General features: G+C 45.0%; 1 protein-coding gene across 1 annotated transcript in view; it reads left to right on the top strand.

Moving 5' to 3' along the window:
• Window positions 1-2,393: 2,393 nt before the first annotated feature.
• Window positions 2,394-17,388, top strand: part of AMOT (angiomotin) — a 45,815-nt gene continuing 30,820 nt past the window's right edge. The window contains exon 1 of the mRNA XM_084269061.1: window positions 2,394-2,482. The gene's annotated coding sequence lies outside the window, so the exon portion shown is untranslated. The remainder of the gene's footprint in view (window positions 2,483-17,388) is intronic.

Here is a 17,388-nt window from a genome sequence, read left to right as displayed (position 1 = left end):
TGCTTAGGCCAATTCAAAAGTAAATGGCTGAACCACATTACTGTTACCTCTTTGCACATTAAGACCCCCAGTGAACTCCTCCTTGTAGGTCAAGGTTGTGCTGCGAGGATTTGACACGCAGCCGGGTTTTGCACATTTAGTACTTTTGGAAATGGGTGTTATCTTATGGCCAAACCTCACCAAACCTGGCCTGCTTCAAGGGCCTGCTTTGCATGCTCAGGTGGTAAGTCAGCTGCGGACACACAGTGACAACTTCTCTCCGTTTTTTGTTGCTCTTTCTTGAAACTACAAGATAGTGGAGGGAAGCCTGGAACTCAGGGAGGGGAGTGACCTCATGGGGGGGATTCCAGTGCATTGTATGCAAAAGCCAGAGGAGGAGGTGGGTTGTGAGAAAGGTCACAATTGTTTGTGCACAAATGGGTCCCTATTGAAGGACCAGTTTGTTATCTCCCACCTTGTTTAGACTGGGGATTTGCCCTGATTACAGGCTGAAGTTGCTCACTCCATTTCAGAACAAGAGCTTTGCCTGACAGAGGTCTCCAATACAGGGAGAATAGCTTTATCATTTTGGGATCCTTTGACAGGCTGCATGGGACATGCACAAAGGTGATAATGTTTGTGTTTCTCTGTAAAGGTTGGTGCATGTTTAAAGCCAAAGTATTTTTTCAAGTTGAAATTCTACAGCATGATTCCATGGTGCCAAAGCCACCTCTAAATGTGGCTACCGTCTTTTATCATCAAATGATAAACCATTATCAAATGATAAACCACAGCAAAATCACGGTTGCATTTGGGGAAAAGACTGAAGTCTTCCATCTCTTCTTTCTACATGAACCACTCTGTCCAGCTCCATCAGGGTAGTAGAGGTCGTGGGGTGTTTAACGTTAAGATGCCCTGAGCCTTTTAAAACTGCTGGATGTGTGTTTAGTTTGAAGCAGAGCGTTGTATATAGGGAACACCTTTAACATCCTGCTTAGATGCATGATCAATTCAATTATTTTCAGCATTTGACCAGCAAAGAAGCAGGCAAGTCAGATCCTCGGCCCGGGTACAGTGGTATAAACCCGTTTGACTCAGAGGAGTGGTTTTGAGACCTCGGGGCTAACTCCTGCGCAGGCTTTCGGGGTGAGGGAGCGGCCGGCCCCTGCAGCCCCTCTGTGCCGGGCTGCTGTACGGCTGGGTGCTCACGCGCCCGTTAACAGGTAGCGCGGCCGGTGCCCCGCGGTGCTGAGGCACGGGCAGGCTCGGCCGGGGATGCGCTCCGTGCCTGAGCCGGGCCGCAGCCGTGCCTGCGGTGCCGCCCGGAGCTCCGCCGCTTCCCAAGTGCGCGGGCGGCGCATTCCTGCCGGCAGAGCGGCGGCGATCACCGCCGCCGGCGGCTCTGCGAAGGCGCCGGCTCCCGCGGGGAGCGGCGAGCGCTGCTCTCCCGGGACTGGACCGGCTGCCCCGCCGCCGCCCCGCGCACAATAGCCGCCGGGACAGCCCCGCGCCGGCGGCGGAGGGACGGGCGGGGGCGGGGCCGGCGGCGGGGGGCGGTCTCCGGGCGGGGCCGGCGGGGCGCTTCCTGCCCGCCCTGGCGGAGCGCCGGCCAGCGGGGCGCCCGCGCCGCAGAGCGAGGCGGAAGCAGGCGGAGGAGGGAGCGGAGCTGCCGGGCCCTTTGCTGCCGTCGTGTGCGCGCCGGTGTGAACCCGCAGCCGCGGGGAGTGTGTGCCGGGGGACACTGCCACCCCAGCCCCGCGTCCGGCCCTGCGGCTCCTCCGTGCTCGCTTCGCCCCGCTGCGCACAGGTAACCGCGGAGAAGGAGGCGCGGAACGGCGCGGAGCAGCCTCCCCTGGCCGCGATGCTGCGGGCCGCTCTTCCCTGCCGGGGCCGCGGGCGCTGCGAGTGCCCCGGGAGGCGCTGCCGCTGACAGCGGAGCCTGCGCCGGGCCACCTCCACCGGGACGCAGATTTCCCCTTCTTTTTGTTTATTCTGCCATTCTTGAGATACCGCTATCCTCCTTCCAAGGGCTGCGGGCAGGTCCTGTCTGACTGTTGGATTTTTACCTATCTGTCTTGATTACCTGACTGAAAGTATATTTAATAAAAGAAAAAGTGGAGCCACCAATCCAGTTCATATCACGTTCCCCTCTCTGTGGAGTCCGGTTTATTTCTGCAGTTAAAAAAGTTTACCCCCCTCCTCCAGTTTTACTGACACAGAGGATGAAGAAGGATTTGCAAGTGAAAGCGCCTTGAAATACAACATCTTTTAGAGAGGGCCCTGCAGTTTGCCTGTTGAGTCTCGAATTCCACCCTTTGCCCCTGCGGAATCCACTATTCTGCCCTTTACTCTCTGGGGTAAAAAAAACAACCAACAACAACAAAAACCCGATGGGAAAAAAATACTTTTGGCAGCAGGGAAGCTTTGTGTGACTGACCCGACGAGCTACAAGTGTCCAGTTTCTGAGAAGAAGAAAACCCTTTTGTCTTCAGCAGATCAGTAGGTAAGAGATGTGCTCGTGGTGCGAGGGACTTGGCATTCATTCTTGCAGCCTAAAGCTGGAAATTAATGCTGGCTCTCCTCTCTGTCACCTTTTGCCCATCACTTCTCTTTCCTGTAAAGATTCCTCTTCATCTTGCAAAATTCTGGCGAAAAATATACTCATCTACCCATTTCACCTCTGGCAGTGAAATAGTAATAGTGATGTACTTGTGTGTGCTTGGAGGAAGATTCTGTGGAAGCAGCTGAAATGAGTTGTGTTGGGCTGCATTTGAAAGGAGCCGTGTTTCTTGTGGTGCTCTTGAGAAAGTAATCACAGTCATTGTGCTTGTGATCCACGTGTCAGGATTGTCTTTGCTCGTCATGCTCCACAGAGGAGCATGTATGTGTGTCTATGTATGTGTGTGTGTGCAGGCGGCTCCAGCAAGCTGTTGAGATGCCTTGTTTCAGGTTGGAATTTGTTTTACATGAAGTGCTTTACTACTGTGTCATGAGGTGTAAAAGTGGTGAACCCATAATTAACACGCCTTAGCAGGTTATTGAACATGCTTGGCACGGTATGGCCTGAGCGTGAGGGTACATTTTCTTTGTCTTGGGAGTTTTTTAAAAGTAAGATCAAAACCTCAGCAGGGACATGTGCACATCATAACTGGACGGAGGCCCAGTCTCTGTGCAGGGAAACATATTTTGTAGCATACCCCTTTCTCTAGTGGCCAAGTGCTGAGTGTGTGCTGGTTTACAAGTGGTAATACCACTGTGAATTCCTGATTTTCCTTCTCTCCACCAGCTCTGCATCCATATACCTGTTTCACATGTCCAGAGTTCCCATTTCTACCAGCCTTTTGTGCAGGGGAAGGACCCGGTGAGTTTGGTGTGGCTGGTAGCAGGACTTCTCTTTGCAGGGAGGATTGTATCAGTCCCTGTGGAAACACACAGCATCCCTCAGCAGGAGGATCTGGCTGTTTATGTGGTGAAACCAGCCTTGACATCATGCTCTTCCCCACTGCGTGGGTTTTTCCTGTAGATGATACAGGAAATGCTAAATATTGCTCTGTTGTGGTCTCTCTGTCTCTCTTTTTTTTTTTTTTTTCTTCTTTTTTTCTTCCCCCCCGCCCCCTTCCTCTCCCCTGGAGGGATTTTGGGGGAGGGAGGGGAAGACAGACACGATTACAGGAGGGGAAGTGGAAGTGTCCTGTAAAAGATGTCCTGTACCTCCCTTGTCAGGGGGGTGGGGTGAGGAGGAGAGGAGGAGCAGACAGCAAGTCAGCGTGCTCTGAGCTGAGGGTGCCCCAGTCTCTGCTGAGGTGTAACCACCAGCCAGCCAGGCACCTTGTGCAGGGACTGGAACAGGTGAGTGACCAGGGTCCATCTTGGGGGAGAGGACATGGCATAGATTTTAGCTGCTGTCTCACTTTTTCTGCTACCCTTGACTATTTCTGGGGACTGAGCCTTCCTGCCAAATCAGGGTGGGAACACAAGAAACATCTTCTTCAGCTTGTCCTTCAACCTTGTGCTGCTCCTGCATGAGTGGTGGGCAGCATCACATCATTTTTTCAGGGCTGATATAAAAATGTGAACCCTGCCATCAAGACCATGACCCTGCTAAATCTTTGGGGTCAGACTTTCACCGCAGTTACTTCAGTGACTGCTGTTCATAGGAGCAGGGTCATGAGCTGACCCTGGAAAAAATTGTCTCACAGTTGACGCTGCAGGTTCATCTGGTCTCCCTCTTTTTGTTCCAGGACAGTTACTTGCAACATACTCCCTGTCCTTAAAACATTCTTAGGAGCCACAAACACTGCACAGAATGATTTGTTTCTGCACCAGTGCTTTCTTGAGGAAAGGGCAGGATTTCCAGGAGGAGGGAAAGTGGACCCTGCTCTTCCCCCATGTTTTTCTGATTCTGGAGGTGTGTTGCAGGCAGCACTGCCTGTCCCAGCAAGGAGGATGGAGACAGCAGGGAAGCTGAGTGTGGAGTAGACTGAACGGGCCATACAGTGGGACATGGGGTTGCAGTTTGGCAGGCAGCTTGGAATTGTGCTGCTGTTTGGCATAATACATGTAAAGTGTGATGCCTGGTTAATACACTGATAGCATGGTTCATCATTCTAGCTGTTTATGCTGACACATGACATGAGGTTGTGCCACAATCATGGGAGAATCCTGTTATTGCTCTTTTCTGAAGCATGCTTGAGCAATTTTGGACTTAATTTATGCTTTGTAGCACAGAGTGCCATGGCTGGGCCACAAGGTTTTCATATGCCTGTAATAGAAATGTATAAAAATTCTCTGTAGTCTGTAATACAGCTCAAAGGGCAGCTGATTTAGACATGCTTGAGTGTTAAGGTCAGGAGATCACATTCCATAGGTTACTAGATGAAAGTACTTAAGAGGGTATAGCATAAATATTTGATTCATATAGAAGGGATCAGTGCAAATCCTTTTGTCCCTTCTCCAAAGATGTTCTGTAGACAAAGCACTGTTAGGAGAAAAATAAAACCCAAACCCAAAATACCACACAACAGAAAACTTGTAATTTCTTTGTTCTAGAGGAAGTAGGATGCTAACATTGTATATTATTGTTGAATTCCTCTGAAGTTCTTCTCGTGGGATACGCTATCTTCAAGAACAGCTAAGAGAACTAATGTTTTTAAATGTAAAATGACTCATAATGCATGGGCTCTTGAAGTTGGGTTTAACATTGTATGCAAACATTGCCAGCTGGTGGGGATCTTTCTGGATAAATAAGAACTATATTTGTACAAGAAGGCTTGAATGGTGTATTTCAGATGCCGCCTGATTAGCATAAGCCATTCACTTTGCAAAAGAATAGCAAGAATCCCAGAAGTGTAGATAATTTAATAGTTCTCTTGTTCTCCTCATCCAGCCTTTCATCAGCAGACCCACCAATCTTTTTGTTTATGTAGAAATCAGGTTGCATTGCTTTACTGCCATGGCTTCCTGGCCATGACAGAGAAATCAATGTGCAACCCTCAGGTTCTGAAAACATAGACACTTCTCCCTCTTCTATACCCCCTTTTTGTCTCCAGCTCAGTGTGATGTGTTTTTGGGTTTTTTTTGTGGGGTGGGGGTAGTGATGTTGGTGGGTTTTTTAATGAAATAACTTGCACCATTGAACTCTGCATAGCACCCAGGACAGTGGTGTCTTGGTCCATGGCAAGAGCTCCCTGTGACTGCAGTGAATGAAGAACTGATGTAAAATTTCAGCTCATTAAAGGCTTTTCTGTTTTCCTTAAGTAAAATCTGATGTAGGTTTAGGTTGCTGCTGTTTTAATGTGTATACAGATATAAGATTTTAGTTTTAGAATTAGCAGCAGCTCAAGTGTATGTTAATGTATAAATACTTTTAGCTGTGGGTGAATTTATCTGTTTATACCTCTCTTGGAGCAGCTGTTCTTGCTCCATTCTTACCGACAGCTTTTAAAGAGCTGCAGAGCTGTGACCTGATGGAAAGACAAAGCTCAATGTAAGAAAGTTCTTACATGTTACAACTTTGTGTTAAACTAAAACTTGGCTCCAACACCTGTAAATTATGAGCTTCTCCGTTCAGTGCAGAATATGGTGTGTGTTAGGTTCTGTTCTGAATTTAAGTGAAAGCTATGACTTTGTTCTTGGCAAAAGGTTCTTGGATTATTAGATGTTCCCACTTTGGGGTGAAGTATAAATGGTTTCAGAATAAAGATGTGTGTTTTCTGCCCATCTAACTGTCATTGTGCATATTTCAAGGTATTTTCGGCCACTTACTTTTGAAGAGGCCTTCTCAAAGGTTTCCTAATCAGAACAGCCTTATGGATTATGGTTTTTCAACTTGCTATTGTGGACGAATAGTGGGAGTGGAATTGGTTGCCAGTGTTTGCTGCTAGGTATCCCCCTTCCATGGAGACCGAATGTTTATAATGGTGTGAGAACTGCCATTCTTGGTGATTGGCAATAAGGTTGAAGGATCTTTCTGTCCACTGAAACACAAGAGAGAACTTGGATCTCTTGGTTCTTCATAGAAGTGTTCCAGATTGCCTGTTGCTGGGGTATAATGTTTCGGAAAGCACGAGAGGATTTGTCAAAATGATTTAGTACATTGTGTTGAATCTGGGCCACAACTGATGTCCGTAAGCTCATTTTCTGCTTTCAGGAGTTCTTTGCTTGCCTTACTTTCTGGTGACTAGTTACTTACTAGATTAGACTTTCTTCTACCTCTTGTGCCTGATCTTCTCTCTGTATGTGCCCCATATATGGCATCATCATATTGTAAGCTTTAAATCATTGTCTTTATGAAACAACAGGCACATAGCTGCCCTATGAGTCCAGTTTGGCTGCAGGAGCTTCTCATTTGTTAAACCTTTTTAGACAGGAGAGAGTGTATTCCCAGACAGTTCTGTAGTGCAGTGCCGGCCACAGGACAAATTGCATCCTGCAGCCTCCATGCTAGGGCCATACCTTCAGCTTTTGCACAAGTATTTGGTTCATGGTTTGACCAGACCTGATGCTGAAATTGTATCTGTGTGAAAATGCTGTACTGTATGGAGAACTCTAACGTCAGCAAATGTCTAAATCTTGCGCATTACGTGGCTCTCTGGAGTAGCCTTGAAATATAATCTTCAAGACAGAAAAAACATCTCAACAACTTTGGGGAATAATAATGTAAAGGAGCTCCTAGGAGCAATTAATTTTAAAATATGCGATGTAATATTTGTCTTGCTTGCCTGCTATGCCTGCAAGTGAAAGGAGTTCTTCAGGGTTGATGAGATTTGTGTTTACTGGGACAGAATCACATAATTGTGGGGGTTGGAAGGGACCTCCGGAGGCCATCAGGTCCAACCCCCTGCCAAAGCAGGGTCCCTAGGACAGGTCACACAGGTCGGCATCCAGACAGGGCTGGAATATCTCCAGAGAAGGAGACTCCACGCCCCCCTGGGCAGCCTGTCCCAGGGCTCCCTCACCCTCACTGGGTAAAAGTTCTTCCACATGTTGGTGTGGAACTTCCTGTGCTCCAACTTTGAGGCCATCGCCCCTTGTCCTGTCCCCACAGACACTGAGAAGAGGCTGCTCGTTTCCCTCTGTGTCTCACACTTCAGCTATTGATAAACATTGATCAGATCCCTCTCAGACTTCTCTTCTCCAGGCTGAACAGCCCCAGGTCACTCAACCTGTCCTTGTAGGGGAGATGCTCCAGGCCTTTAATCACCTTCATAGCCCTTGGCTGGACACTCTCCAGGAGATCCCAGACCAGAACTGGATACAATAGCCCTGAACTGGGTACAATGACAGTTGGAAATGTAATTTTTAAACTAAGAATATGTGTAAAACTTTACTGTGTATAGGGCAAACTAGACATTTGATGTAAGCAGGAGATTAGTGAATGAACAGGAATAGGTGAATGAATATTGGGCTAAGCCAGTGGAGAGAAATAGGAACGGAAAGGAAAAAGCCATGAACAAAATAAAAAGATCTGTGGAAACAAGAGTTCTCAAAGCCTTGAAATCGTGCCTTAGGAGAGCAGGGGCTATGTGAGGTGCTTAGCTTAAGTGAAGGTAGAATGTGCGTTGGAGTCTCCTGTCACACCTGGGGATCACGCAGTGTGGTCACCCTCCACGATGGTTGTTCAGTGTGTCATACTTTGCTGTGAGCAGCTCCCCTGTTGCTAGCTTAGTGCTGGGACAGGGAGCGTGCTCTCCTGCTCCAAAGAGCTGAATCGTCTCATACTTTGCTGGCACACAGGCTGCGTTCTTGCTCCTGCAGAAGGGGTTCAGAGATAAATACTGCCATTCAGACTTGTTGCTTTTTTACTTTCTCATCCTCTCTCAGAATGACTGTTGTCTTATTTGGCTGTGTCTAAGCTTAAAATAACCTTTTGGTTTTTTAAACACTAAATATTTGAAAATCTTTAGGAGTTTGGAGAGGCTTTTGGTCATTTTCCTTAGTAACTAGTGTTGGACTATGTAAGCTTGTAGCTGTTGGTTAGACAATAGAACCAAAACTTTGTTTAACCATTAAAAAGTTCACTGATCTGATAAAATCAGTTTTTACATGCCTTGCTATAATTTGTATGACCAAAGCACTTACAGTGTCCAATTGTAGGCCAGGATGCTGTTGAGCAGTTCTCTTGTATGAATGTCTATGAATTAAGCCAGTTTAAGTTTTTGTTTAATGAATTAATTAGCATTTGTAAGACCTCGTTTGAGAGTTGTATCGAAGTCATGTTTGTTTGCTTTCAAATGCCTTGTGTCTTTACACAATTTGTTTTTTAAAAGCATTACTTAATCTCTTAGGGTTATTTACTGTGAACCTCAAGGAAAGTAATTCCACATTTCAGTGACTTTGTTCAGTTCAGAGTTTGGTGGGATTTTCCTGCTGTTCCAATTTGGGTGGTTCTGTGTCCAGCTGAAACAAATTTTATTGCTTCATACTAGGGCTAGCCCATCTCATTGTGGGGCTTGGGAAAAACAGGGTGGGAAAACTTATCTTCCTAGTGTTCCCATTGTCTGCTTGAGAAGAAACAAAGCTGAAACCTCCTGCCTATTTCTGGAGACACAGAACATAAAAGCAGTGTAAGATAGCCTGTGGAGGTGCACAAGGAATTGGTAATCTGTCGTTTGCTGAAATCATCACAGCTGAATGCTGGTATTGGGTAAAAACAATTTGGAAACACTTTATGCTGGAGAATGACAAAAGTTGGAGACTGAGAGCAATTATGTAGTCTGTTCCAGCCTTTCTTGGGGTGAGACTGGGGAAATGTGAAGAGCTAGCAGGAAAGAGTCCCCCACTGTTACATGAAACAAGCCAGCCTTTGCTGTTGCTGAGTTGGGATGGCTTGTGGAGAGAAAGAAAAAGGAATAAACAATCCTAGCACCCGTGGAGGGAAGAGTAGACTTACCACCTGCACAGAGACCCCTGCATTTCTCATTTGGCCAAGTAGGGAAGGGAAAACTTGTATGGGAGGCCACTGGCCCCATCCCAAACAGCTCGGGTGGCATTTTGAAGGGATGTTTTTGTGGAGCAATCTCAAAAGGCTGAAACAGAGATCAGGGCCCGAGATGGTGCTTGTGGGAGGCAGGCAGCTCTCTGGGAACCCTTCAGCTGAGCGCTGCCCTGAGACACGGGATGGCAGGTTTTCCAGCCCTGGTGAGGCACTAGCAGCCACATCCCTTCCCTGTTCTCAGGCAGTGGAGAGAGCTCAAATGTGTTTCCTGCTGTGAGCACCGCTCCCAATGAGAGCTGGGGCGAGGGTAGTTATTTCAGATTTGTGCTTGAGGAGCAGTGTGTTCCCTATATTTTCTGTGCATTCAGTGATGATAAAACGCAGCACATCTCGCTGCTGGAGTGGTGGAAGAGCTGGGTGTGTTATTAGTTGCTGACTGCACCCCATCGGAACACAAACAGGAAAATTCCTTTCATTAGGAGAACACTGTGGAACTCTAACCTCTTTGTTTCTGCAGCTGCTTGGGATACATTGCAGAAGTATCTTCTCAGGTGTAGAAATACTCAGAAGGTTCCCCTGTCTTCTGCTTGTGCAAGTTCTGGGATGCCTACATCCTTGATCCAAACCATTTCAGCAGGGTTTATGTTTAAAATATTTGCTGCTTCAGTTACTGTGGAAGATCTTTCTAGTAGTGATGAAGTTCCCCTTGGCAAGGAAGAAGTTTTGCTGGTATGATTTACACAAGGTTTCCTAAGTAATATACCTAAAAGCAATTATTTCCTAGCCTGACTGCATCTGCTTTAGAGTGGTTGCTGGAATAGTTAAGATTGAAAGAAATCAATTCCCTGAGTGACATAGTTGTGGCAACAAAAACATACATGTAGGCCAAGACTTAGCCAATCAACACTGCACTGAAATGAATATAGTAAGATCTTCCTCCCAGTGTGGTGGTGAGGCTTCATTAATCATCTTACAAGTAATTAAAGGTTTTTACAAGGTGCACATGAAAAACCCAGGTGGTTATGATAAAAGTGGTTTTGGTGGTGTTCTTTTATAACATCCTTGTTTTCTAAAAATTTGTTGGTCTGGATCTTCTGTTGGGTTGTTGTGTTTTGTTTTTTTTTTTTTTTAAAAAAAGGGCAGATACATCTTTGTAACCTGTGTTACTCCTTGAGATCTGAAGATGGACTGGCTTTGTGCTACCATCCCAGTGCTGCCTTAGGTTTGTTCCCTTCCTTGAGTGCCAGTGTCTCAGATCGAGCATTACCAGCTGTTAGGCCCACTGACAACTGATGTTAACTGTATTTTAACTGTTTCTTTTTATAAAGGGGGAAAAAAAGCCCTCTGGAAAAAAGGAGCACCCATGTCTGCTTGTTTTTTGTGTTTTCTGACTAGTCCCATTAAATTCTGTAAAACTGCCTTGTGAAATAAGAAGAGCCACTCCATATGGGGGCTTAAAATAGTTTAAATTGTGGTAATGCTAGAAAAAGCCAGAAAATTCCATGCTTAAGTTAGGCCATAATGGTTGTTTTCTTCTCTACACCCTTCTCCACCTGCAGTCTTTGTTTGTGTCAGTTTAGGAAACAAATTTTCTGCACACAACAACTGACATAAGAGAAAAAAACTACCTTAAGGTAGCATAAAGTGGATATATCTTTTTGGGGAGGGTGTTTCCTTTGTTTTCAGGACTTCAGCTTTTAGGTTTGAATTTTGACTTTATTTTTAGTGTAGATGGTGATCCTAATCTTTTTTTATCTCACCAGCAATTAAACCAGCCTGATCCTATCGTTAGGGACAAATGATGCACTGTCAACGTTTTGCTCCCTTCTGATAATGCACATGAAACTGGTTTGCGTGTTTGAAGATTACATTTTGCTCTCACATGGTTTTCATTATCTCAGAGCCCTGAGGAGAGGCCTGGACTAAATCAGTGAAGGAATGGAGAAACCACACAATGCAATGAAAATGGTGCTGAGGCATACTTGGGATAGTTGTGGGACTGGGGCTGCTGACGACAGACGCAGGGCGCTGCCTGAGTGCTAGCAGCAGCAAGAAGTGGAGCGTTCTTAAAAGACAAAACAAAACTTGATGTTGAATTCAAATTGTGGCTTGGGTTTACGACAGCTCCCCGATTCTACAAGGATAATTACAGGAGATCTGTGAGGTTGGGAGCAGATGAATTTTGCTTGGTATATGCTGGGAGGCAGTCCTCCAAAATGAGACCTGATGTGACTAAACCTGTGTAAGCTTGATCTGGTTTTATCAAGAAGATATCTAAAAGGTGAGATCTTGGCCTTTGTGGAGTTAGTAGCAGAGCTCCCATTGCCTGGAATTAGTGTTTCATTAAATAGGCAGAAATTGCAGTACGTGCCATTAAAGGGCTGTCTGCAGACGTGTGGGTAGCACTGCGTCGTGCTGCGTAACAGTTCAAATAACTGATTAGTGTGATGGATTCCTGTAGAAGAATTCCCAATAAAAACAGCTGGACAAAACTACCTAGACTGGTTTTGCCATTGCACCAGTATATTCAGAATAAATCTTCCTCCCCCTCTGGCTTTTGGAATTTTGTGGAGGAGCTTGAAATTCCATAGCGTTCTTATCAAAGTGCTTCAAAGCCATGAAGCATACCTATTTATACCAGGCTCTGTGTTTATTCTTCTTTTTTTTTCCCCCCTTTGTAATATAAAGCCTAAATTATGTTGGTTAACATTATAGGTACTTCCCTGTGATGAAATCAATGCTTTATAGCGAGGAAGCAGTAATTCAAAGGTCAAGTGAGGTCTTTACAGTTTTTTTTTTCCTTAGAGATGTTGTTTAGAGGGGGTCTTCCTATGTTGATGTCTCGATGGATTTATCTCAAGCCGAACAGAGCAACTTGCTGCTTTTTCTTTGGGGCTGCCAGGCTTTCTGGTGCTGTTCTGTGCCTGAATCCCAAGGCTGTGAGCATTTGAGGAGAATGGTTAGTGGCTTTTGGTGAGGCAGTCTGGTCATGGCTGAAGGTGGACTCAGTTTGGACCAGACTGTTGTTAGAACCATGGTCAATCGTTGCATGTTCTTGTGGCCTCTTGCTATAATTGTCTGATGATCTAATATACTGGGTATGCATATTATTTGCACCCCTCCGGGTGACATTGTTCTTGTTTTTAGTTAAAAGAAGGAAGTTTTTCTTGTTTGCCCGGTGACTCTGTCCTTCTGGTATGAAGATGAGTAATGTTGGCGCTGCTCCATGCACCTGCTCTGTGCCACCCTCCAAGATCACCTGAGCCACAGTCAGCAGATCTAGGCAAGCAGGGACTGGATGGCTGTATGAAACCTGGGGAAATGTTTATGGTTGGAGTCTGAAACCCACTTTTGGTTAGGAGCAGGTGCTAAAATACTATCTCAACTCTGTGATTTGTTGTGTGCTGCCTTGCAGGTCTGGGTGTTGGCGCCAGACGTTGTGAACCTTGATTCTCAAGGACTAGCCCACTGTGTATTCTTTCTTTTCCTCATCCTTGACTAGGGCTGAAACGAAGTGAAGAGAATTCAGTGGTAGCCTGCACTATTGATGAGATAATTTGGGACCTCACCCTTGTGAGTGTGATGCTCCCAGCCACTTCATCTCGAGGGTGTGTATGGAATAGCCATGTTCCCAGTGGTCTTATGCTCGTGTTAAGTGAATCTGGTGATCATCCTGCTGGGTTTTGTGTAGGCCTTGCAGCAAAGGCATATAATTCTACTAAACAGTGGGTGTCTCAGCGTGTGAGCTGGTCTCTGCAATGGCCCGGGGACTTCAAAGCTCATCCTTTCTACGCTATCTGTTCTGTGTTCCCCTCCTCTAGTACAGTGTGCAGGTATGTCTGGAGCTAACTCTGCGCCTAAAAGAACAACCTGAGACTCCCATCTACCCGATGGCACCCCATCACTTGTTGCCAGCCAGGATAAGCAGTATCACAGGCATGTCTTAAGAACCACACAGAATTATTTTCCAAAATTTACTGCTGGAGTTTTAAGTCTGTCACTGTGACTGGATCATTTTGTGTATGTGAGACGAAATTTAGTAGTAAAACTGAAAGTGATTAACTGTACTCCAGCCCTGTTGGGGTGGTGAACCTGTTCCCATCCCACCTGATGCGTAAGCTAATTAGCTTCTTGGCTAAGCAGTAATTCTGGGCAAGTATGCACAGGCTGTCCTCACAGGGACTCTTGCATTCCTCTTAGTTTCACAAGCTAAAGAAAGATGCTTCTCTTCGCTTGTGAGGTTGTTATTGCTCTATGCGGGTTAATTGAGCTATATAGCATTATAGCCACTCATCAAACAGTGGTGAGTAGCTCACTTGTCTAAGCTTGTTTATTTTTATAATGCTGAAAAATATTTGCATGCTGCACAGAAATGTGCTGCTTTGGTTCCTTACAGCCTGGCACTATTATAATTTTAAATTCTTCATTAGTTGCTCTTCCTCACGAGGGACTGGCAAGGCTCCTGTGAATAATTACATGATGTTTAAGACAGAAGCCTCAGCTGCTGAGTTTTTACACAATGCCCTGCAAACATAGGTCTTTTTTTCCTTAAATAGCACCTATGCTACCTACCCTTTGATGCCCAGTCTTGATCTCAGCGTGGTTGCAATTCTTGTGTTAGTTCTACCGGTTCCAGACCTCAAGAACACATAGGTATAAAGTCACCCTGAAAAATTCCAGGATAGAGGTTAGAGTAAGGTAGTAAGATGATGGAATTACGATGCTTGGGAACCAACTTTGAAATCGGTTCAGGCTGGGAAATCTGCTTCACAGTGGCTCCTTGGAAGAGAATTGGTCTACAGCTGAATTTTCCACTTGAAAAGCAAAGCACTTCTAGGCTTTGTGGTTATAAAGAGTGCACCATCCAATCCGTAAGTTTTGGAGAGCTGTTGGTAGTCTGAAATCAGCCCTATCCATCGTAATACATTTAGGCAAAACCCCCAGATTAATCTCTTTAAAATGTCTAAAGAACCTATTCTAATTTCCTTCCAGCTCTATCACAACAGCTTTTCCAGTGCACCTCACTAATTTCTGTCTTTGGCACGCTGAAAATTGAAATTGCTGGAAGAGCCAAACACAAATAGAATTCGGTGTCCAAATAAGTAACACATGGGCTTCAGTACCAATTGTACTGTTAATTTTTTTGTTCAATTGCATAAAAAAGTTAACTCACTGGTTCTGCCATGAGTTTCCAGCTTGCTCAGAAAGCAGATTCCAGGAATGCTGCCACCCAAGTTAGTTGCACAAGATTGTCTTTGTTAATTAAAACTAATGGGACAGAACTGGAAAAAACAGGCTCAATTCTAACAGTTGGTGTTTAAAGAAAGTGGATTTTTTGGCCAGAATATCTTCGTATTTTATCTCAGGCCACCTTTTGCTTTGGATTTCCAGGCTGATGACCTTTAAAGGTCCCTTCCAACCCAATACATTCTAGGATTCTATGATTCCTAGTTTTCACCAGTGCTAAAATGAGTAGTATTCAGTCCCAGAGAATGCTTTCAGTACCCTTCATCCAATCAACAGAATAAGCTTGTGTTGCTGTGAAGTGAAACTCTGTGTGTGAAATGGTTGCATACAGAGTTACTTTCTTCAATGTCTGAAGGAGTTAAATATGCACAGATTGAACTTGTCTGTTGAGAAAATCTTTAAGGCAGAGAGGCAAAATCTCAAGCTGGGTTGTATCTTTGTATTAAAAAAATAAACACACATACCGCCCCTTAGATTTTTCCATTTGAGACAAAAGAAATCTTTGGGTGGAAAGGCAGCATCATATTGCATAATAAAAGCCTTTTTATGCTCCAATAAAAAGTGTTGCTTAGGGGAACTTTGTTAAAAAAGAAAAAGAGGAAAAAAAAGAGCCAGTGATGATACTGGTGTGAGTGGGACACGAAATCCTTCCCTTCTGTTGTGCAACGCCAGGAAAAGAGGCTAGAAATTGCTCTAGTTATCTGTTCCCTTAATGCCTGGTTTAAAGGTTCTTTACTGCATATTTGCTGGCAGCTGTTTTCAATATATCCCTCTTGAGCTAAGTCACCAGTTAAGAATTTGACATTAGATGGGGTTTTTTTTTCAACCACCATCTTGAAGTACCACACCAGACAACACAGCCTTGTTCCCCAGTTAGGTATTGTTCATGTGCCCTGAAATTGCTGTTGACACCTCAAGTATTTAACTAGCAGATCTGAGATAATTTTTGTTGGGTGTGGATGTGTGCCATAATAAGACAGAGACAGAAGTATCCACGTCTGCATTCCTTTGCTACATCTGTTTGCTTTATTTTTTGCAACATTCCAGGAAATTAAGTTAAATTATACATCTCAATGAATATTTTTACTTTCACTGGTTCTGTTTTAATTGCCTGCCCTAAAAGTATAAGCACACTGAGTGCACAAGCATGCTCCTCTCCTTTTGGGTTGTTCACCTTTTTCCTTAGGACACCTTCAGTAGTAGATCTAACTGCTTCTTGAGTAACATGCCTAAATATGCTATTTTTTTAATGTTCTCCTCAGTGGTTAAAGTTGGGTTTTTTTTTTTTAGTGCTTTATATTCAGAAAGGAAAAAGTAACGTAGTTAAAGCATGTTTTGGGAATTAGAGCTGTGCTCTGCAGTATATTTCTGGCATATGGTTTGTGAGTGTCCTTTTCTTCCCCTCACTTTCCCAGTCTGTAAAATAAAGCTAATATTCCTGTACCGATCATTCTCATGGTTGTTTCTGAGGCATAATTCATTGAAGTTTAAAAAGCATTTAATGATATCACCTTTCAGCAAAGGATTGCTACTGACACTGACTGAAGTGTACAGCACTACTGGTAGAGGAGCCATAAGCAGAGGGTATCGTCATCTGCGCCACAGCTTTCATTCTCAGCAAAAAATAAAACAATGGAGTTAAAGAATTAGCAGGTTTTAATCACTGTTTCACTTGGAGGCACAGATGGGACGGAGCGTTACTTGGCAACATTTAATCTTGGAGCAGAAATTGTCATGATTAAAGCAGCAGCTGGAATAGATTGCTAGGGACAGGGGGGTTCATTCATCCTAAAGGGATCAAAATTACTGGGCTCTGGGTGGAAAAAAAAAGCTACAAAAGAAAAATCGGAAATATGGGCCAAGGTTTATTATTTCTAGGGTCTCATCTGCTGATTAAAATGCTGTTTTCAATGCTTTCCTCAGAATTATTTTGGAAGCGAGGAGAGTATCAAGTGATCTGGCCTACTGAAGAGGAGACTGAAGCCATCTCTGAGTGGAGATTTTGGACTTGCGAGAGGAAGGCTGTGTGTCCCCCCATGTGGCAGATCTGCTCCTCCTTACCCAGGAAGTCAAAGTGAAGGAAATAGGTATGTGCCACTTCAAACAGGATTTCAAAGGAATCATGTTCCGGGCCAGTTAGCAGGGCCCGAATTCCTAGCCGAACCCAGGAGAGTCAGGCAGGCTGGAATGAGGTGGAGTTGAACTTTCTCTTCATTAATGTGGGCAGAAGGGCTCTGTCTGTCTGATGCTGGTTAGGCCTTGTGTTACAGGGGCAGACTTCCCTCGTAGGCTGGCCTGAGGGAGGAAATGGGTGGTTGTGGAGACACAGAACAAAGCAGATCCATCAGATCTCTTCACTCCTGCAGTCTGTTCCTGCTCTGCCACAGAACAAGCTGTTGGGAGCAAGTTACATTTTGCTAAGGGCCAGTGTTAAACAGAAAAAAGGTGTTGAGATAAAATGCTGGAGTACCAGTATGTGTTCTGCTCTCAGGGCAGAGCCACAGTTTAGCCAGCAAGTAAAGCATGCTCTATTCTGAACTGTTCTAGCTCCAGAGTTGCTCCGCTTTTAGCTAAATGTCTCAAAGGTATCATTGGATATTTCCACTCATGCAAGGCCAATGGACTTGAGTTTCCATGACAAATTCCTGACTCCACTGAGAGACCCGAGTGAAGTGTAATCACTGTTACCGACTTAATCTGTACTTAGGATGTGCTTGACATTGGCC

This window comes from Gallinula chloropus, assembly GCF_964237585.1.
Source record: "Gallinula chloropus genome assembly, chromosome: 11".
In the NCBI taxonomy this organism is placed as follows: Eukaryota; Metazoa; Chordata; class Aves; order Gruiformes; family Rallidae; genus Gallinula; species Gallinula chloropus.
This window is presented reverse-complemented; position numbering and strand designations above follow the sequence as displayed.